Genomic DNA, 5059 nt, shown 5'->3' on the forward strand with positions numbered 1-5059 from the left:
CTGTGGGGAGAGGCTCCTGTCCCCACCGCGGCAGCTCAGGGGCTGGGGCTGCAGGATAGGTGCCCCTTCCCCAGCCCCAGTGGGTCCTGGGTCCGGGTCGGGCCGCTCTGTCCATGCCTGGGTCCTTACCACCCCGGCCATGGCTGGGACTGGGCAGGGCCGCTCCAGACACACCTGGGTCTGCGCTGATCCGGCCGTGGCTGTCCCCAGACCATGCTGCTCCAGACGTGCCTGGGGCCGGGCTAGGGGCTGGGCCAGGCCAGTGTGGCCGGGCCTGGATCTGAGCTGCCCTGGCCGTGTCTGGGGCTGAGCCACCCTGGCCATGCGTGGGGCTGGGCTGGGCCGCCCTGGCCACAGCAGGTCCAGGCTGCAGTAGAGTTGGGGCCAGCAGAGGGGCACCCCAGCCACGGCAGGTTGGAGGTAGATTTTAAGTGAGTATAAGTATAAGGTATTAGAGTCAGAAATGGCTACAAGAGAAATAAAGATAAAATGCTTTTTAGTAGTTAAAACTTAAACTAGTCTTGAATCAAGGTAAAATTCTTACCGCATGTTCTATTGCTAATCAAATTTTCATGTCAGGATCCCTCCAGAAGTCAAAGGCGTGTGTGTGTGTGTGTGTGTGTGTGTGTGTGTGTGTGTGTGTGTGTGTGTGTGTGAGAGAGAACCTAGGGTGTTTTGCCCCTCACTTTTATAGTCCAGTAACCCTTTGAAATATGTTTTCCTGAAGATTACTCCTAGGGAAAGTTCCTTCATGCTGTGAGGACAGTGCCATGGAGTTTTGTGGTGAAAGAGGTTCCATGCTGTTGTTTGCTAAAATGCAAATCAATTTCTTCCTGCCCCACTTCATTGCCAAAGAATGGCCATTTGACAGGGGAAGGCCAATCAACTTGGATGACACCTGGCCAGAGGCGTGAGCTTGTCCTTTGTCTTTGAGGAACTAGTTTACATCCTCTCTTGTTGTCCCAAGGACCCTGTTTACTACTTATATGTAAATTGAGCTAAACACACATTTCTTTGTTTAGGAGAGAGCAGTTTAACAACTTATGCTTCATCAGGGCTACATAGGTTTGCACATATGCTAACATCATCATACAGAGGGAATTCATAACTTTAGATGTAATGATATTATTGACCAGGGAGTTAATAGTTTTCAAAGGATACCTCACGTGACATATTTTGTACACAAATGAGGCCAATAGTGTGTAGAATGTGAATAGTGTGTAGGGCGCATTGGGACACAGTGAGTTTTTATTTACAACAGAGATCGATAAATAGTGTCCTACAATATAATTATATGTGGCACTCTGAGAATGCCTGACATTTCCTCAGAACAACACTGTAATGTTGATAAAGTAAATATCACAACATGCTCCAGCTGGAAAATGGGGAGGGGAGGAGGAGTAGTTAATTTGAATTCCCCCTCCTTTTCTTCCTTTGAAAATTTGGATGCACAATTTTGGTAGATATTTTGAAATATTTCAGCCAGGTCCAATAATTACCTCCATTTACAGATGGGGAAATGGGATGATGAGAGATTCACTCAATGCTAACATACAGAGAATTTCTCCAACTACCTTCTCCAAGACCACCATAAAGCAAGCAAGTGGAGAAGCCTGAACTAGAACATCAGAATTTCATGTCCATGCTCAGTCCACCAGACCAATGCTTCAAACTGATGGTCCATGGGACCCTCTGGGGACAAGATGCAGCCTTTGGATAAATGAAAGCAATTTTAACTGAAGTTAGTGGAAGTTATATTTGTGCCAAGAATGAACTGGGCCTTTAGTGTTTCAAGAAGATTTCTGCACTATCTAACTCAAAACACCATTCTTGATAAAGCAAAGTTTGTTTGCTAGAACATCACTTTGAGACAACTAAAATTAACTTTCCCTCTGTCGTTTTCTTTCACAAAGACTCATGGCTTTGTCAGGTTTGCCTTATGGAAGCGTCTGGAATGGTTCTCTCTTTGCAAAAAGGTATTTGCACTAAGTAAAAGGAAATGTTTCCTATAGATCAAAGCAAAAGTGTCTTTAAGTGAGAAATATTACACTGGTGGTTCTGAAAAGAAAGTGATCATTTTTGCTTAAGCAAAAAAACAGATCTACATTAGCACTCTCCTAGCTTCCCAAGGTCATGGTTACTGACTGGTTCTATAAAAGAGTGAGAGATATTGGTCTTGCTTTCTTGACATCTCCTTCATGTTGATGATGGATGGTGTATATTGTTACAAATGAAGATTCCCCACAGAATGGCAGTCAGGGTAAAAGACTGGCACTTTCAAGTGGAGAAAGCAAACCTGCAAACTTACAGTGTGTCAATAAAATATTAGCTTTGCCTCTCGACACAGCTAATATATCAAACTAAAGAGCAAATTGGTAAAAGCAACACTATCAAGGTTACACAGCCCACCTACCACTTTTCTCCTTACAGCTTTTTGCCTAGTCTCTGCCACTCTTCAGGTGTTTTACCACAAACGCTTCATTATGGGCTAGATTGTGACTTGGGCCACACAAGTGACTAAGGAGAAGTAGGAAGCTCCTGCACAGGCTGTCTGGATCTTGGGTCTCGGCATTTAGGAGTAGGAAGGTGCTGTGTGCTAGCTCACTCTCACCCCAGAGCAGTTGACTGGGTGTCTGGGGGAGGAGGGAGAAGGGGCAGAGCCTTGGCTCCACCTCCACTCCTCTTTGCCCAGAACAGCAGATGTGGTGTGGGAGATGGTCATAATCTGCTGCTGGTATAAGCCACCAACAAATTATTACCCCCAGTGCAAGGGGGAAGTGAGGAGGGATGGTGCCTCAGAGATACCCTAATCACTGGACTATTGGCTATTTTGGGTTGGGTGGGTGTCTTTCTCGTGGGTTTTTTTTTTTTTTTTTTTGCAAAAATAAATAAATAAATAAATATAAAAGGGTCTCTGTTTTGTTCTACTGAGGAACAAAAACAAATTTTGCAAAATCTGGAAATGCTTTGTGAAATAGAATTATTGTTTTTCATCCAGCCAATGCCTGACATTACCCAGCTGTTAAATGGGGATCCTAATATTTACCTGCCCCAATGTGCTTACAGTCTAAAAAAGAAAAGAAATGGATGAGAAACAAGCAAGCCAAGATATGGGGTAGGAGAGACAGGGTAACAATATTTGGATGTGTGCAATCCTTAGTTAGGAGCAGCGATTACAACTTTCCACCTGTCTAGCCATTATTAGATTATAATTGCCCGTAAGTCTCAGGGCAGAGGTGAGTTTTGAGCTGTGACTTGAAGGAGGATAAAATGGCAGCCTAATGAATTTTCAATTGTAATACAGTTTTCAGCAGCTCATCAACAGATTGTACTGCCCTAGCAGTGTGCTGTATCCAACTGTTTTCTGGTGTCTTATACACGGATTGTAAACTCCACAGGGCAGGGACCGTCTCTGTGATATGTTTGTACAGTGACTCGCCCAATAGGACTGGGGTCTCTAGGCATTACTGTGGTGCAGATAACTTCTGTGTCAGGCTGAAATATTCCAGGCTGCATGTTTATTTGAAGGTGATATTTCTGGAGAGTTTGAACAAAACTTGTTCATTGTGCACCGTTTTTGAGAATACTGGGAAGGCAAAGAATGTGGTTCACCCCTTTAAAAACAAAACAAAACCCCCATTTTTTTTTAGTCTGGTAATATACAGTGTGTTAAATACCACTTTGGGTTATTCCGCCTTCATGGTGAACAGTTCACTTTGGATCTTGTCACTTTTGTAGGTGGCTGGTTTAATAAAATAATTGCAATCTCTTAATTTTTAAACTTATTAGCTGTATTGCAGTGTCTCAGAACCCGTGGCCTGGACCCTGTGTGCACCCGTCGCCATAGCCAAATTTAACTCCATCCCTGGAGAGATTAAATACAGACTCGTTAGGCTGCTGCACAGATTTACCCATTCCCTTGTTCCTAAAAGATTTCTCATTTATTAAAAAGAAAACTTGGCTAATTGTTAATTAGAAAGTGTACACAAATGTGATAAGATTTAATTAACTTAATCAAATACGACTTTAACTTTTAATAAAAGGTTTACTTGTTCTCCCCTTGATTTCTTGAGAAGAAAGTTGCAAAACCTCTGTTTGATACTCCAGTTACTTTGGGGGCTATGACATTCATAGGATATTCAGATACAATCACCCAAAACAAGCAAAGGCGAAGCAGGAAAATCACAGCCAGCAAACTACAAAGGCTGTATTTGTACATAGGGGGCCCTATTCTCCACTACCTTGCACTGACTTTGCCCAGGTGAAATTGACATTCAAGGTGAAAGGCAATGGGGAATCAGGCTCACAGGGTCCAATGCTGAAAGGTGCTGAACACCTGTCATGAAGGGTTAAGAGGTCCCAACCCCATTGACTTCAGGGCCAAGCCTGATTCCTCTGATGTAAATAGTGAAATTCCCAAAGACTTTAATGGAACCAGGACCCGGTCTTTGGTGGCACCTTGCAGGATGAGCCTCTCAGAGCTTCTCTTCATCCCACATGATTTTCCTTTGTCAGAAATGTGTTCACACTAGGAATGAGAACACTTAATTTGGATAGGACGAGACAAATTCACGCAACTGAGCCTTTGTCCAAAACTCAGGCTGAAGGTTTAAGACAGTCAAGGGTCCCATGCTGCTCTAGACCACAGTACAAATGGGAGCCTGAAACCATGGAAAGAAATGCCGCCTCTGTGCTATACCTCTCACATCCAGAAACATATCCACAGGGGCTCACAAGCTCACAGCTCAATGCAGCCAGAGGGAACAGGGCAGAGACTTCTTTGCGCCTCAGATTTTGTCTGCAACAAAGCCTATGGCAGCAATGTGAGCTCTGCTCCCAGTATCCAACAGAGGCCAGTTTGAATTGAACTGTAGGGTGGCTTCTAGCAAGATTATTATTATTCCTCAGGCGCCCTTTCACGTCAGAATGGACAAGTCCCCCAAAAGTGACTGTCTCAAGGCCACACAGTGAGGGGCCAGTCCTGAAAAAGGCGGAGTGCTGTCAACTCCCATTGGCTTCTTTGGGTGTAGAGGATATTCAGCAATTCATAGGATCAGGC

This window comes from Lepidochelys kempii, chromosome 1 (genome assembly GCF_965140285.1).
Source record: "Lepidochelys kempii isolate rLepKem1 chromosome 1, rLepKem1.hap1, whole genome shotgun sequence".
NCBI lineage: Eukaryota > Metazoa > Chordata > Testudines > Cheloniidae > Lepidochelys > Lepidochelys kempii.